At 45.6% G+C, this 17,921-nt stretch overlaps 1 long non-coding RNA gene across 1 annotated transcript; it reads left to right on the top strand.

The window, feature by feature from the left end:
- Window positions 1–13,281: 13,281 nt before the first annotated feature.
- Window positions 13,282–17,921, top strand: LOC118612011. Its single transcript, XR_004954651.1, has 2 exons — window positions 13,282–15,249; window positions 15,943–17,921. It is a non-coding gene; the product is annotated as an uncharacterized LOC118612011 (long non-coding RNA).

The raw sequence follows: 17,921 nt of genomic DNA, 5'->3' as shown, positions 1-17,921 counted from the left end.
GACAAACTTCTGCTCATCCCTTAAGCCTCATCTTGGGGGTCAGTAAAACCTTCCCTGACCCCTTGGGAGAGGGTAGATTCACGTGCTCATCTGGGTGTTTTAGTACCTATTAGAGTGTCTGACTTTAGCGTGTGCAATAAATACTCAAAAGGATAGAAAATAGCAAAAGCTGATGACTAGTAAGTGTCCACTGGGCACTGTTCTAAGCACTCTGTATGTGTTACTTCACTCAATCCTTCCTACAACCTTGTGAAGTAGGCACTACCATCTTATTTTATCCATGATGAAAATGATGCTTAGCTCACAAATTAGTACAGGTTTACATAGCAAGTAAGTAACAGTGCCAGCATGAGGACTCAGTCCGACTCCAGAGCACACGCTTGACCACAGTCCTGACCTGCCCTGAAGGGGGTTAGACTGGCAACGAGGCGGGAAGGAAGAGAAGGGCACCTGGCCTGTCCAATGCTTCGTACACATTAATATCTGCTTAGGTTGACCATTTGGTTTTCCTAAGCAGCCAAGCCACATGCCTTAATGCAAGCTACAGTGTGCAAGAGACTTTGTAATTACAACATTGCACCATTTTTTTTTTTTTTTGGCCCTGGTATGTGTTCAATTATTAATTAGGGCATAGACATTAAGCAACAAGTTCTCCAACAAATGCCACTTTTCTCACAGAACACTCTAGAGTTACATTCATTTGAAAAACAAAATGAGCAATGCAAATGTAATTCCCAGGGAGCAGAATGCTCCATGGGGCAGCAGGAACTGATGATATTTGCCTGGCTGGATTTCAGAATTGCTATGAACCAGCAACAACTATGTGCCTTTCCATTCTTTTTTTTGAAAGGGACTATTGGGATGATTTAATCTCTTTCTCACTAGTATGTGGAGAAAAGCTATTTGTTTCTTGAGTTCACAGATCTTCAGAGCTAGTAGAAATACATCTAAACCTAGGCCTGATTTAGATGACAAAAACTTGGACCTTGAGCCTGAGACCGATTCCGTAATAGGATGAGACTCTCGGGTCTTGGAATACGGGAGGGTATGAGCTGTTAGGGACCAGAGAACAAACTATCATCCGTTTCAGTGGTGGCCTCAATAAACAACACCTCCTGATATTCACGCCCTGTGGAATCCCCTTCCCATGAATCTGGGCCAGGCTCATGCCTTGTTTCAACTCACAGAATGTAGCAGAAGTGCCACTATGTGAGTTCCGGGCCTTAAGAAGTACTGGCAGCTTCTGCTTTGGCACCGTTGGGAGTCTGAGATGCCATATCTGACTACTCTGCCAGTGGGACTATGCGAAGAGGCCCGAGAAAAGTTCTGCCATCCCAGCCCCCAGTGAGCCCCTAGCCGAATTCAGCCAATGAATGAGTGACCATCATCAAAACCATCAGAAGCTTTGCCCAGCTAAGCCCAGTCTAGATTCCAGAACAGTGAGCAAGCACAAAGGTTATTGTTTTAAGCCACTACGTTTTGGGATGGTACCAATAGATACCAACAGATAACGTGATATAGCCCCAACTTGAAAAGTCGATCCGTGAGCACATACCTTAAATAGTTATAACAATAGCTCATCAGAATGAGAATGGAGGTTTTATGGAAAATAAATCTTTGATTTGACTGAAGTTCATTGACTAAATTGATTCAATCACAGTCTGAGCCGTAAGTCGCACTTGGAAAGACTGACTCAGCAGAGTGAATGGAGAAAGCTCAAAAAGCCGGTTATATTTAGCACCTACTTAGGATTTGGTGTAGGATGCAACTGTGTTTTAAAATCAGGAAAAGGAAAAAAAAGTCATAGTAAGGCCTAGAGATTTGTTTACGCTTTGTAATGCTAGGAACTTGAGATGGCTTTGCTTCTCGGAGGAAGGAAAGTGTAATGTGGGATTCTGCACAGCTGAGGAGACACATTTCTGCTCTCCCTCCGAACTTCCTCCCCGCCTTTCAGCCGCATACCCTCAGGTATGCCAGGGGCCCTCGCGTCTCTCCGCTTCGTTCCTGCCATTCCTTCCACTGGGGTGCCCTGTCCCCGGCCACCCACTGCCTTCTACGCTCTACCCGCTTCGTCCACCTATAAGACGTGCAGGTGGAGCTTCCGCTCAGGGAAGAGCCTGACAACCGTGTCCCTCTGTGTCCCCCAGCGTGCTGAGCACCCCGCTCTGGGACGCCACTATACTTTGTTTTCACGTGTATGCGCTTCCTAGAATGGTTCGTTTGCCTGGCTTTTGCTCTGTCTAGATCACAGTATTTTTACTGGAGACAGAAATCCCATGGCGATGACGCATGAATATGCGGCATTTTTTGCATGATTGTAACGCGGCCTCGGATCAGTGGTTTTCATGGTTTTGGTTATAACAAGGATGCTTGTTAAAGATGCGTATGTTCAACCCCCAACCCAGATAGTTTCATTTCATTCTTTCGGGTCTGAGGAGTCTGCATTTCAACAACAGCTAGGTCACCCCGGTGCAATTGGTTATGTGACTCCATTTTACAAAATACTAGCCTGAGTTCCTCATGCCTCCTCTGGCCTCTGCTTACCTCTGGGTGGTTTCCCTCTCTCTCATAATGGAGGAACCGAAGATGGTAATTTAGTGAAACTCAAATCAGGGGAACCCATCCAGGCAAAACAATCTGTCCTGAAAGTCAAAGACTAAAATAATAAATATTCGCTGATGTTCTGTATTTCCAATTTCTCTGACTTCCTTTTCTACTGTCAGTCAGTGGCTGGCCGTATTTAAAGCTGTGCCGGTTGATTTTTTTTTTTTTTTTTAAGGCATTTTATGATCGGCTCCTCAAAGCTAGAAAAAGTCAAGCATTTGAAAACCGAATTGTGATAAGCTTATCTGTCAGCCATATGAAGTTTCCTTGGTGATTCTGTTCCGGGCAGCCAATTCATAATCGCTAAAAGCTCGTGATTATATGTTTGTTTATCTAGTTCAATTTGGAGGCCCAGGTTATCCGAATGGGCAGTAAGAAGAACGGCTACCATTTATTTACCATGTACTTTGTACTGGGGCTGTGCTCAGTGTTCAACACCCATGTTGTTCTTTAGTCCTCATTCACACCTTTGAGATAGGTGTACAGGTGAGAAAAGAGGGGCTCAGAGGCATTTAAATAACTCGTCCAAGGGGCGGAGCTCAGATTAAAACATCGGTCTGCTCGACCCCTAGATGTCCATGTTACCTTGGAGGCCAGCTCCTTGGAGCCCTCCTCTGTCATCTGCAGGTGGCAGACCGATGCCTGGAGCATGGGGCTGGTTTGTATCAGGGCAGAATTAAGGACCCAGGCCTCCTGCTCTCCAGCATAATTTCCTGACCTCACACATAGGGAAAAAGGAAAGCCAGGAATGTTAGTGATTAATTCTGGTAAAAAGAAAAAAGAGAAAGAGAAAGAAAGACCTTTGATTTTCCTTTATTTATTTAGATACTTTGGGAAATTCTTGATTTCCCTAGAGATTATGGTTTAAAAAAAAATTTCCCAAAGGCTGAATTATGCTGTTATGTGTGGCCTTGGAACAGATTTTCTGAGCCCTGCCCCATTTCCACACACAGCTATCCCCCTAACTTTTTGGAAAATGCAAAGATGGGCATATACTTCTTGGTCCTTCTAAAGATTTTCAAAACCTCTAAGAGCCCCATTAGACAGACCCCTTGGATCAGTGCATTTTCACGGAGAACTGGCCAAGGATAATAGCTGAGCCGTGAGGGGATGTTTTAGGCTGGGAGCGGGCTGCTTTTATGAAAACCTAGCAGTTTTCGTGAATATTAACATATAAACCAGAGGCAGAAAGCAGCATGAGCAAACGGTGCCGTCACTGCAGCTCGATGCAACAGGAACGGAGACCAAGACCCACTTCGTCAGCCGCGGGCACCTGAATTTACTCTCAGCTCTGCCTGTGACTTGTGTGTGATCGATCATAGGCGAAGCTCCCAACCTGGGCGGCCTGGGGTTTTGTTTTCAATGACGCTACTACTGCCTGTGCTCTGGGTGCAGGTGAGAACCGGATGGCAATGTTGGTGAGAGAATTCAGCCGCGTGGAAGCTGTTAGAAAGCTAAGAGCTTCCTCCGTGCTGGCCCTGTCGTGATTTGTCAGCAGGATGTTACAGCCGAGGTGGTCGAGCTCAGGGCTCACAGCAGGCAAGCAGCCGGCTCTCCGTGGAATTGAACTGCTGCATATTTATGATAATTGAGAACCTCGAAGATGAGTCCAGACCTCGAAGAGGTCCCTCTTATCCTTCCTGTTCCTACTATTTAAGAACTGACATGTTGTTCTGGTTCCAGATCACTGGTGCCTGAAGCGTGGGGTCCGTTCATTCACTGCGATATGCGGGGTGATCTGGGGCTATCGCATAGACAGACATTTTTAATATATATAATGAGGTGTTTATTTTACTGTGTGTTTTTTTAAAGATATACTTGAAAAAATAAGTAAAGTTAATCAAAAATACGTAAAGTAAATAATAAGAATATGACAAAAACCATGAAAGTGGTATACCTATGCCTACAATTTAGGACACGCTCCTGGATTTTAAATCTGTAACTGCTTAAGCAAAACTCGGGGCCAGATGTCTTTCAGAATTCGGAGTATCTCATGCATTACTCGACACCCCCAGAGGTAACTGGACTAGCACTCTCGAACCAAACACGTTACTATTTCTGCCGGAAAACATGAATAGTCACCATAAGTGGGATAAATAAAGTCTATTTATAAATATACTCACATCAGTCCAGGTCAAGAATATTGCACTGCAGCCAGATGAACTACAAAAGAAAATGTTGTTTTTCGGATGTTTTTGCATTTTGGAATTGCGGATAAGAGATTTTTAGTCTGTTGTAAAATAGACCAAGAGAAAAAAGAGGCAAATCTAATAACCTTAGACTTGAAAGTAGTTGACAAAACACTTTCTCTGTCATTGTCTTATTTGCGAGGTAGACACCTATGTATGACAGAAGAGGGATCTGAGGTTCAGAGAGGGCCGGTGACTTAGCCAAGATCACACAGCTCGGCTGGTGACCAGATGGGCCGGCACTAGAACCCAGGTCCTCTGCCTCCAGATTCTTGCATCTTTCCACACCATGACCCGCACAGCATACAAGTCCTGGAGAGTCAGAGTTCAGAGGTCGCATTCTTGCACATATTCCAGAAAAGTCACTTACCAGACTCTATATAACAATTTCCATAGGGAGGCCTCTGAGGCAAAAGGATGAGAATGGAGGACAGAACCTCGACCTTTAATGTCGAACTATGGAGAGAACCAAAGTGGTCTAATCAATCTCTTCAGACAGTGCATGAAACCCAGCCCAAACGCTTGTCATGGTCCAGTGGTATTTCAGAGGAACAACTGCCTTCTGCTTCCAGAAATTCTAATAGTAGTAAACATTATTGAGCACCTGCTTTATGCCAGGCACTCCTCACCATAACATTTTGAGGTGTTATTTCCACTCCCCTCCCCTAGATGAAGGAATGGAGATTCAGAGACATGTCCAAGCTCCCAGAGCTGGTAAGCGACAAGTCAGGGCAGGGCTGGGTCTGTTTCTCCCTGGGGCCACACTCTTGCCTGGTACCCTGGACAGAGCAATAGCAGAGCCCTGAATTTTCAGTTCACCGTTTGGAAGGATTCTTTGTCCCCTGGCCCCCGCCTGCTGACAGGTAGGCGGGCAGAACAGTTGGTTGAGGAGTGGGAACCCAAACACATCTTCCATGGTCATCCTGAGGGTGGCTCCAGATGAACTCGGGGAATGCTCTTTGCAAGATGTAAATGCAAAGACTCAAGGGTCTCGGGCATGATCTCCATGTGCTCCAAGGAAAGAACGTTTCAGAGGGCCCTTTTACAACTGGGCCCATGTGCCCGCCTCCTGTCCCAGAAGTCCAAGTGCAAGTTGATTCAGCCGCCAGGTTTGGATGGGGCAGCTCCCGACAGTAGGGAAATAAGAAAGAGATTGCTGTATTCAGGAAACCCCAGTAGATGCATGTGGTTGGAATGCAAAACGAAGGCAGAGTCTGGAGAAGGACTGGGCACAGAGGTTAAATTATGAAGTGCCTTCTTGTTCTCCCTAAAGAGATTAGGCTTTGTTTTTCTGGACAATGGAGAATCTCTCTGTGGTTTTGAACAACGTGGTCACATTTCCATGTGTGATGTTTTATTTGACTTGGAAATCAGGGACTTCTTCCTGGAAGAGGCATCAGTTAACCTAGGACTGAAAGGGAGGACAGGAGGTCAACCAGTGGAGATGGCTGCTCGTCCAGGGCAGAAGAAGCTGTGACAGCAAGGTGCGTTCAGGGTTCACAGTGGTATGAATTAAACCATTTCCGTGTATTGGGCACCCGCTGTTATCCTGCACATATGTTATCTCTTAATCGTGGCAGAAGTCTTGCAAGGAAAGTCACAGCTCCTAAGATGCGGAGATGGGATTCAGACCCCTTCCTGTGAGACCCCAGAGTCCATTCTGTCCCTATCCCACAGGCTGCCTCTCCCATGGAGTTCTGTCTCGGTTCAGAGCAGAGGGAGGTGACAGAAACAACAGAAAGGAAAGTCGGAATCATAATTTAAAGAGTCTTGACAGCTTAGTGGCTGCTCCAAACTTGGTCTCTCCAGACACCAACCCTGCTTTCATAATGAGGCCCCGTTAATCAAAACGAGATTATTTTGTGCGGGAGAGTCACGTTCCCAAGGAACCAGTTTTAATTCCAGGATTAGATCCCTTAGTTACTGTTCTCGTGTCTTCGTACATTTCTCTCTCTCTTCATTTTCCTGAGTTTCTTACTCTGGGTGAAAACAGAAGTCCTGGAAAAGAATTCCAGAAGCAGGACACACTGCAGCTGGGACCGTTGAGAAGACAGCTTTCAAGATCCAGGGAAATCCCAGATAGTTGGCCGAGATTTGGGGAACGTGAGCTGGATTGTGCGCTAGGCCTCTGGGGCCTATAGTCGTTCATAAACCAACCCCCGACTCCCCTCCACTCCAGGAGGCTTAAGGGGTTTAAGGTAGGAGGCAAGCCTATACCTCTGAAACAGTCGGAAACAATTAATTGCATGCTTAACCATTAGAAACTGACTGAGAGAGAGAGGTTGGCCATGGGAGAAAGGTGAGGCCATAGCGGGGGTGACGGGTAGAGGATGCTCCTTGAGCTTTTGAGGTGCTGGAGGTTAGGGTTTGAACATATGAAATCTGGGGGGAGCTTATAGTTTGGATTTGAAGGTTATAGCTACATTGGGGTGCTCCCCACAGTGCGTCACATGTGAAACATTTTGCCGAGTGTAGAAGCTGGGACTGGACACTGTGAATTCCTTTTGTGAGTGGCTCGGTGCTTATTGATTGATGAAAGGAGCATTCAGTGAAGTGACTAGAAGTGAGTGTATGGGACAATCATGGCCACGGGGAGAAGCTAGAAAGTGAACAAGAAGTAACTCTGTTCCAGCGGAAGAACGATATACTGGAGGAAAAGTATGCTCTCCAGTGCGGTGGCTTCCCTCCCTGCCACTGTCACATGACACCAGAAAAATGATTGGCTGGAAACAGAGTTCCCCAAAGCCACCATAGAAATGAGTCAACGTAGTTTGTCTTAACTCGTGAGTCAACGTTGTACAAGTGTCTGGATGTTGGGAAGTAAAAATAGACTGTATTGGTCAGCTGCCACGGCAAGTTCCTTAAACGACAGAAATTTCCTCGCAGTTCTAGAGGCTGGAAGTCCGAGATCAAGGTGTTCTGGGATTCCATGCCCAGGACCTAAGGCCTCTTTAGTTCTAAAGCTTTACTTTTCTATGGAAATAGCACGGACGGTAAATAAGCATCATGCTGGGGATCTGATCGCACATTTGCGGTACCGTTTGTTCCTCATGACAGTCTCTAGGCTGGCAAACTTATCACACCCATTTTGTAATCCAATTAACCGAGGTCAGAAAGTTTTGGTATTCAGTCAGCAATGTTTACTGAGAGCCTACTGTGTGTCGGGTAGTAGGACACACTATGAACAAAAAGACCAAGCCCCGCTCTCATGGAACTCACGTCCTAGTCCAGGAGGCAGATAATTAGGGCGACCGCATGTCCCTGGTTTGTCTGGGATCATTAACGCCTGTTCGTGACTTTTAGCATGCTCTCTCGCATTCAAAAGGTCCCAAATGGGCTGATAAATTATGTTTTTATTCCAAAGAAATAAACAAACCAAAAAAAAATGAACAAAATAGTTTTAGATGAAGATAAAGGAAACAAAGAAAGCAACCACAACATTGTTTTCTAAAACAAATGCTGCGACTTATATATTTCATAGTCTTTAAAACGCTGTCATTGAGTTATTTGGGAAAGTGCCTCCTTGGACGGAGTGGTCAAGGAATGCCTCCCTGAGGAGGAGACATGTGAGTTGAGATGTGAATGACAGAGATCTGGAAACACCAGGTTATGGGAAACGGTAAATTCCCTAAGGCAGGAATAATTGTATCGTGTCGAATGGACCAAAGAGAGTCACCGGTGAGGCCCAGTGCGCTCTTGGGAGATGGTAGAGAGAAGGTCTAAAAGTGGGCAGGGAGGGTCTTGTTGGCCAGGGGAGGGTTTGGACTTTATCCTAAGTGTAATGGGAAGATTTCAAAAGGATTTATACTGGGGAGATCTGGGAACCAATTCAATGATTTTTAACCAGAGATGATTTTTTTCCCCTAGGAAACATTTGGCAATATCTGGAGATATTTTGGTTGTCACAACCGGTGGGGGGAGAAGGTGTTACTGGCATCTAGTGGATAGAGAGCAGCATGCTGCTAAACACCCTATATCTCAAGAGACAGAACACTCCCCGCCCCCCACACACACAACAAATGGTTATCTAGCTCAAAATTTCAACAGTGCTGAGCTCTTTCAAAGATCACTCTGCACTATTGGTAGGACTGTAAAATGATGCCAACACTATAGAAAACCGTATGGCATTTCCTCAAAACATTAAAAATATTATTACCATATAACCCAGCAATACCACTTCTGGGCATATGTCCAAAAGAATTGAAAACAGGGTCTTGAAGAAATATTTCTACACCCCATGTTCATCACAGCATTATCCACAATAGCAAAGAGATGGGAGGAACCTAAATGTCCATTGACAGACGAATGGATAAACAAAATGTGGTGTGTGTATAACACACACACACACAAACACACACACACACACGCACCCCAATGAAATATTATTCAGCCTTTAAAGGGAAGAATCTTATGCTATAAGACGGACCTTGAATAATTGTCCTCAGTGAAAGGAGCCAGTCACAAGAAGAAAAATACTGTAAGATTCCTCTTATATGAAGTAATTAATCAACCTCATAGAAACAGGAAGTAGAAAGGTAGTTGCTAGAGGCTGAGGAGAGTGGAAAATGGGGAGTTGTTTTAATGAACACAGAGTTATAGTTTTGCAAGATGAAAAAGTTCTAGAGATGGGTAGCACAACAAGGTAAAAACACTAAACACTACTTAAAAATGGTTAAGATGGAAAATTTTAGGTTATGTGTGTTTTACCATAATTAAAGAAAAAAACCACTCTGGCTGTTGACTGAACTGTGTGGTGGTGACTGTGGACGTAGGGAGACTGGTTAGCAGATTATTGCAGTGATGCAGACCAGAGGTAATGGTGGCTTGTGTGCGATGGGTAGCAATGAAGATGACAGACGTGGTCAGATTTAGGATATCTGCTGCTGGCTTGGATGTGGGGAGTGGGCGATTTGCCCAAGGTCACTCTGTGACAAAATGGCTGAGCTGAAACTCGAATGCAGGATCGACTCCAGAGCCCACACTCCCGCCTTCTTTCCAGACATCTGCAGCTTCCGACATCATCTGATGGACGAGCGAGCTCACTGGGATGGCATTTCTTGCCATCTGGGTCCAGTTCATGCAATTGGGTAGGTGGCAATCACGTCACAATATTGCCTTCTAAGAAGTGCATGACATATTTTTTAAAAAATATTTATTTTAATTAATTTCAAGTGTACAGTGTATTGGTTAAACATCTATATAGTTTGTATAATGATCCCCCAGTTGCTCCCTCCCTTTCTTGACCCTCCACCTAGCCAACACATTCATGCTAATTGCATTCCCTATGCCATGCTCCCCATACCCGTGACCATCCATCAACTACTAACTTGTACTTCTTTAACCCTTCACCCCATTCTCCCAGCCCCCCAAACCCCCTCCCTTCTGTCCATCACCAAATTGTCCACTATATTGGTGAGTCTGTGTTTGATTAGTTTGTTCTTTTTATTCCTTAGATTCTGCATATAAGTGAAATTATATAGTGTTTATCTTTCTCTATCTGACTTAAATACCTTCTAAGTCCATCAAAACAATATCTTTTTCCATCCCTTTTCTTTTAGTCTGTGAGTGTCTTTTAATCTGAAGTGAGTTTCTTATAGGCAACATGTAGGGGTCTTATTTTCCTTTCCATTCATCTACTCTGTCTTTTAGTTGGAGCACTTAATTTTTTTCAATTTGAGGTACTTGTTGATAGGAATATAGTAGTTACCATTCTTTATTCCTGTTTTTGATATATGTTTTTCTTCTTAAAGAAATCCCTTCAACATTTCCTGTAATACTGGCTTGGTGGTGATAAATTCCTTTAGCTTATTTTTGTCTGGAAAGCTCTTTATCTGTCCTTCGACTCTAAACGATAGCTTTGCTGAATAAATTATTCTTGGTTGTAGATCCTGGGTCTTCATCCTGTTGAATACTTTTTGCCAAGCCCTTATGTCCTGCATAATTTCCTTTGAGAAATCAGCTGCCAGTCTTATGGGTTTTCCCGTATAAGTAATTATCTGCTTTTCTCTTGCTGCTTTTAATATTCTTTTTTAGTATTTAACTGTTGGCATTTTAATTATGATGTATCTCGGTGTCGGCCTCTTTGGATCCCTGACATTTGGAATCCTCTGAACTTCCCGGGGTTTTATATCTATTTCCTTCACCAGGTTAGGGAAGTTTTCCATCACTATTTCTTCAAACAGCCGTTCGACATCTTGATTTTCTTCAGTTATGCCGATCAGACAAATATTTTGACCCTTAATTGTGTCCCATATGCTCCTTAGATTATTTTTACAGTCTTAGCATCTTATCTCTTGCCATTCTGATTGAGTGTCCTTGGCTTTCCCATCCTCTAGACAGGGCATTTGATCTTTTTCTTTATTCACTTTGTTTATTCCTTTGTTTATTCCATTTAATATACTTCTCATCTCAGATGTGTTTTTCATTTCAGACTGGTTCCCTTTTATAATTTTTATTTTTATGTTTTTGTATCTCTTTGTTGAAGTTCTTTAAGTATCGTTTTATTTAACTGAATTTAACTAAAAGTTCATTGAGTATCTTCATAACCAGTGTTTTGAACTCTGCATCTGTTAGGTTACTTGACTTCATTATATCTGGATCTCTATTCTGTTCTCTCATATGGTTTCTACTTCTTTGTCTTCCCATTTTGGCTGTCTCTCTTTGTCTATTTCTATGTACTAAGCAAAGCTCCTAAGTCTCCTGGTCTTATTAGTGTGGATTTGTGTAATAGGTGTCCAGTGGGACAGTCCTGAGAGGGGTTTGGCTGCAGGCCACATTTAGCCCAAGCCTGTGCCCCTCCTGGGCCACTGTTAAGATAGAGCAAGCAATCCACAGGTGCTGTGCTTATAGGTGCCTCAAAAGGCCACACCAAAATCTGAAGAGAGTTGCCTCCAGTGTGAGTCTAGGCAGGGCTCAGCAAGGAGCACCTGACTCGCTGAGGAGACACCTGGATGTGGCTTGAGTGGGGCCCGAGTTGGGGGAGGCGGGGTTTCAGGGAATCCTCTGGGCAGAGCGACCTGTTATCCAGTTTGATGACGTCTCAGCTATGGTGGCGCTGTGTCCATGCACTGGGGAGCACTCAGCAGGGAACAATGGATACCACCGGCCCTTCCGTCCAGAGTGAATCTCACCTAAGCCCTCACTTTGACAATGTCTCCCTGGAAGTCCCCGGTGCCCCCTGCATGCAGCCGAATAGGCACTGGCGCTCAGAGCGAGCAGGTCCGTCACCGCGAAAATCCACTTGCGGACGCGGCCCCTTTAAGAGGTGTCTGCCGCTGGCGCAGCCTCCGTCTCAGCCGCTAGAGACAGGGTCGCCCTGGGTCCTCGCCCTGTCCTTTGTGCCACTGCAGGGTGTTTGCTTGGATTTCTCCCTCGCTGTATGGCTTGTTCATCTGGATCCCAGGCGACTTTTCCCTGCTGCTGCTCCTTGTTTCTGTCACAACTTTGATTTGGTCGCCAGAGGGAGGAACAGAGCCTCTGTCATCGACGCCGTTTTGGTTGCCCCGCAAAACCTTAAGCTTTAAAACGTGGATTTTATTTCAGATCGTTGCACAGCGAGCTCATCTTCCTGCCAGCAGCTCACAGTTTCGCTGCTACATCATGGGCATTGTGCTCCTGTCTGGCTTTAATTGCTTTGGGGCGCTGCAGTAATCGGCCTGTGGGTTTATGTTTAGCCTGTGGATTGGAATCGCAGGCCTTATTCATGCTGGCAGAAACTCATCATTCTGCAGAAATCCCTTCCAGCACCTGGTAGGGGCAGCCAGCAGGGGATGAACTCTTAGAACCTTTTGTTTTCACCTCTGCTCCTTAATGTTTAGGTTGCCAGGAAACCAGATACACATCAGAGAAAGAGCTTTTCTGAGGTCACCTGCGGCCAGCTTGTGTTAATGGCCACAAACTGCAATCACACTTCAGTGGTGGCCAAGGCTTCCTGAAGACGGTGTTGAGAGACCTGTAACTGCCTTGTGGGGCAGTTTATACTCCTTTTCCCAGACTACTTTCCATTTTTCCATCTGTCAGGGACCAAATCACTAACTCTGGAAGGCAAGTGAAGCCTTGGTCCTCCATCCTAAGAGTTATTCTTAAGGTCCCCCCACCCCTATTTTTCATGGCTGAGGTTTATGTACTCAATACTGCTGTCAAAAGCAGGTGTTCTCAGACCGAATTCCCCAGATCAACAACATCAGCATCACCTGGGAACTTGTTAGAGCCGCAGATTCTTGAGCCCTACCTCAGACTTACTGGATCAGAACCTCTGGAGGTGGGGTCTGCAGTCTGTGTAAAGGCCCTCCAGGAGATTCTGATGAGTGCCGAGGTTTTTGGTTTTAATATTTTTTCTTGATATTTTTAAAAATTTATTTTTCTGTTATAGTTGACATATAATACTATATTAGTTTCAGGTATTCAACATAGTGATTGGATATTTATATACCTTACTAAGTGATCACCCCGATAAATCTAGTACCCATCTGACATCATACATAGTTATTATGTTATAAGTGAAAGGGATTAAGAAGTACAAATTTCCAGTTATAAAAGTAGTCACAGGGATGTAAAGTACAGCACAGGGAATATAGTCAGTTTCAAGTGCTCAGGCTTGAGGGCCCTGGGAACCCCTGTCTCTGGAGTCCAGCGCTGGCTGGCTAGGTGACCCTGGGCAGGTCATTTCTCTTCCAGGAGCCTCAGTCTAACATGATGAGAGAGAGCACACCAAGCATCTGGCACAAGCACCTGGATCGATCTTCTCCCAGTCAAACCCGCTTTTCAGTGGCCTACCATGTGTCGGCTGGCATCTGGGGTTGGCACGTGTTCAAAAAGAAGTGATGTCTGTTAGAGATTGCTGTTGTAGTGTGACCTTCTTTATCTCAATATAGAATCTGAGTTACCGAGCCTTTGCTGTGATGCAGAATCTACGCTTCTCAGAAAAAAGGAAGCTGAGTCCTGAGTATCTGTCCTTCCTGTTGTCTGAACTCTCCTTGTGGTGACTTCTGCATATATAAGGGCAGGAAGACATAGGTCCAGAAAACCTCCTGGGTCCAACGTCAGATGCCCTCCCCTTGGGAGACTGACCAAAGCTCCTAAGAAGCCCAGGACCCAGGGCACATCTTGTAGGGACATCCCCCAGAGAGGCTGCCCTCTGCCCTCTGGGGCAGTCTGTACAGGCCAATTTACAGCTAGAACAGGCAATATAAGCATTGTGCGTGTGTCTGTTCACATGTACCCCACCCCAAACACTGGAGTGAGGGTTATTGGAAGGAAGAGAAAGACAGAAAAATAGCTAATGCCTCCCTGATCACCGAGCACTGTGCATCCTTGTAGCTAGTCTCCGTTTCTTCTCTTCTTTTGCTGTTCTCACTTGACTTTTGGTTCCTTCTTATTGCTGTTCGGGTGCCCTTTCTTCTTCTCTGCTGGATGCTCTTTGCCCAGCAATGCATCGAGATGGAGATGAAAACCAGATTTCTCAACCTCCCCCCAAACAGAATTTCTGATCTCTCAGGCTCAGCCATTCTATAGCCGCAGCATCTATACGAGGCAGATTTTCTAAGGCAGCTTAGGCTCCAAACAGACCTTTTGTCTCCATGTATGCATGTCTCATGTCTTGATTTCAGGTTCAGAAAATAAGATCCCCAAATCACAGATGGTGTGATTGCTAATCTTGTAGGTAGGTACTGACTGGTGTGTTTCCCAGGAAATCTATGCTTTAAATAGGGATCATCGGGAAACAGATGCCTCGTGCAGAAGAGGGTAGGAATTTGAAGTGTGGCACAGGCTACTGGGGGAGGTCGAGTCTGGCTTTTGGTGCCCCTCAAACCCACAGTGCTGATTGCCACACATTTTATACACGAGGCCACCTTTCTCTGTGTGGATCAGGACTTTAGACCCTCAACCAGCCCCGCCCTTCACGCTGCCACTCATACCTCCCTTAGGCTCTTTTCACTTCCTGCCTTCCGCTCTACTTACATGTGTTGATCTTCTCCACTGGATGTGAGCTCTTAGAGGGCTTGCTGAGCCTGCGGTTCATTTTGTAGATGATTAGCCCCCTGTCCATTAATTTTTATGGAATCGCAGAATTTCAGACTATAAAGAACCATAAGCATTCTATTCTAATGGTACCATATGACATCATAGACCATAACTGGATGATTTGGATGGATGGATGGACAGATGGATGGAAGGATGGATGAAAGAACAGATAATGGTTCGGCGGGAAGGTAAGTAGATGCATGTATGTACGTGTGGGTGGATACATAGGTTGTATAGATGGATAGATTGATGGACTGAAAAAGGAATGAACAGATGAATATTACACGTGAGGAAAATGGGGCTTAAAAATGCTGAATTCCTAACCCACAGTCAAACAGTGCGTAGAACTGGAACACAGACGAGCAGATTCCCAAGACGATGCTTTCAGTGGTTCTTCTACACTGTTCCCTGCAGATGGATGCTCTTCGGACAGGTTAGTTTAACTAATAGCTAAAGTAATCTTTTCCTTCCAGCACTTCAATAGCCAGTAGCTACTTATAACAGGAGAACATTCTTCCCTGTCCCCTCTCCCTCCTTCCCCACTGAAGAGAAATAGACAACAAGTTCTTTTTTTCCCCCTGAACCCAGTTATTCTGGGAACCAACCATGAGCAGTGTGGGCGGTCAAAGTCTTTAACAGCCTCCAAATCTAGGCCAGGATGGCCAGGGATTCTGAGGGAGTCATCTAGATCAGAGATTCTCATGCCATCTTGATCATGAGATTCACACTGAGAGTCATAAAGCCACACATGGACATTTCCCAGACCGAACTCTAGATTTTTTTGAGATATGCCTGACAATGCTTGTTTAAAAAGTTCCCCAGACAATTTTAGTCATCAGACAGGTTTGAATCTCTGGTATGGATTACAATGATACATAGATATATAAATAGGATAGTTTTATTTGAGTCCATTAGTCAAATAATTCATTCTGCAAACATTTATTTGTTGCATTTTTTCTAAGTCAGGATCCTGGAAGGGAACTAATGGCAAGTTCCTACTGGATATTTTGAAGAGCATTTAATAAACTATTTGTTTCTGAATTTAGGGTAGGGTTTAATAAGACCAACAAAAGAATAGTGCAGCGGCCCCAGCTGGGAACTCACCAGGAGCTGTTACTATTTGCAGGCCTGATGTGCAAGGGAAGGAAGCAGTTACCAGAACCCAGAGGGAGGGAGATGAGTGGAAAAGATGCCCTGACAGGCCTCCATTGGGACCAGATCAACCCACGGCCGCCCAACAAGGAGTTAGGGAATAAACACTTCACATCTCTATGGATCCAACTCAACCAGAAGCCAGGGGCCAAAGCAGCACTTCGACGCAGAGAACAAAGTCCGCCTCACAGGGCACAGTTCTTATTGCTCAGAAAATTCCAAGAGTTTTGGGTGCTAGGAACAAGGAACCACAGAATCACAGAACCAAGGAACCAGTGCATGAAGGCTTGACACACACGAAGATAGTCAAGTTATTCAAGTTGATTGTCACCAAGATAACAGTATTCCTGGTTACGAAGCACCTTAGTAGAGGGGACATGTTCGATCACCTGCAGGACCACAGCCGCGTGACCGAGAATTAGGCCCAAGGCACTTTCTGGCAGCTCATGTCCGCTGTGCAGGACTGCTACCAGAGAGGCATTGTCCACAAGGACCTGAAGCCACAAAATGTGCTTTTGGATGCGCAAATGAACATAAACATTGCGGACTTTGGACTCAGCGCTCAGTTCAGTGGGAGTAAGTTGAGGACGTTCTGTGGCAGCCTATTACGCTGCCCGAGAACTCTTTCTGGGCCAAAAATATGACGGTTCTCCAGTAGACATATGGAGCCTAAGATGACTGGGACTCTGCCTTTTATGGGAAAGAAACTGTGGGAGCTGTGGCAGCAGGTACTGAGCAGGAAATGCCGTGTGCCGTTTTTCATTTCTTTTGAACTGGGAAAGTTATTAAAGAAATTCATGACCCTTGACCCCAGGAACAGAGGAAGTTTAAGAGAAATCATGTGCAATTCATGACTAAACAAGAACCAGGCAGAAGATCTCAGGCCTTACAGTGAATGGCCCTGTGAAGATATGGACCCCTGGGTGACAAAGAAAATGATGAACCTGGAATTTGAGTGGGACCAGGTCAAGGACTCATTAAAAAGCAAGAGGTATAACAGTGTGAGGCCACACGCCTCATCCTGAGCACCAAGAAACACAGAGTGGAGGTGGCGCCATTGTGGGAAAGCCCTTCCATACCCTTGAGGCGAGAGCCACTGTCCCTCCTCAACCCAGGAGGCTCAGCCAGACTGCTCCAGCTTCTGCAGGGTGGGCAGATCAGCAGCCTGAGGACCAAGAGTCAGGACAGAAGGCCAGAGAGGCTGCCAGTCCCCCAGTGTGACCCTGGGGACCTCCCCTCCAGCAGCAACAGCAGCAGCAGCAGCAGCAGCAGCAGTAGTGAAACCCCAGAGGGAACCAGCCATCTCTGGCGGGAGGTGGCTAGGAGGTTCTCGGACTTTTGAGAAAGCTCTGCCTTTGGCCATCCAGTAAGGGCATGGCAAAGGGACCAGGGTAGAACCCGTTTAAATTGCAGAGGACTAAGGCCAGGCTACAAAGACTCTGGGGAGGTCAAGCTGGGGTTTCTTGCATTTTAAATGCTGAACTCAAAGATGCTGAACTCCAGGGAGCCTGACCACGTGGAGGGGTAGATCAGCCAGAGGCTGGACACAAACTGCTGCAGGTGGCAGCAGTGCAAGAAGTACACAGTATGTGTGCAACGTCCCCTGGACGAGAGGACTGGGTCCAGCATACGATGGAGGTGTGCAAACTGCCGGGGAGTTTTCTGCACGGGACTCACATCAGGAGGGTACCTAGCATCTCCGTGGCCGTCAGAAGCACCGTACCCAAAATACCTGGTGAGCTTGGAGGATGGCCTGGAGCCCCCTGAGGGACAAGAGGAGAGGCTGCCCAAGCTGCAGCGAATCACCCTGGGTGAATCTTCAGAGACTGGACTGTCTTTCCTGGGGCCCTTCTCCCCTCCCCTGCTCTTCTTTTCTTCCATGAGGGTGATGATTTTTGTTCAAGTACTTGGTTCTTCCAAATCTTGTAATAAACTTGATGCTTCAGAAAGATA

Source organism: Rousettus aegyptiacus, unplaced genomic scaffold (genome assembly GCF_014176215.1).
Source record: "Rousettus aegyptiacus isolate mRouAeg1 unplaced genomic scaffold, mRouAeg1.p scaffold_m13_p_15, whole genome shotgun sequence".
NCBI lineage: Eukaryota > Metazoa > Chordata > Mammalia > Chiroptera > Pteropodidae > Rousettus > Rousettus aegyptiacus.
The sequence above is the reverse complement of the archived record's forward strand: the minus strand, read 5'-3'. Positions and strand labels throughout refer to the sequence as shown.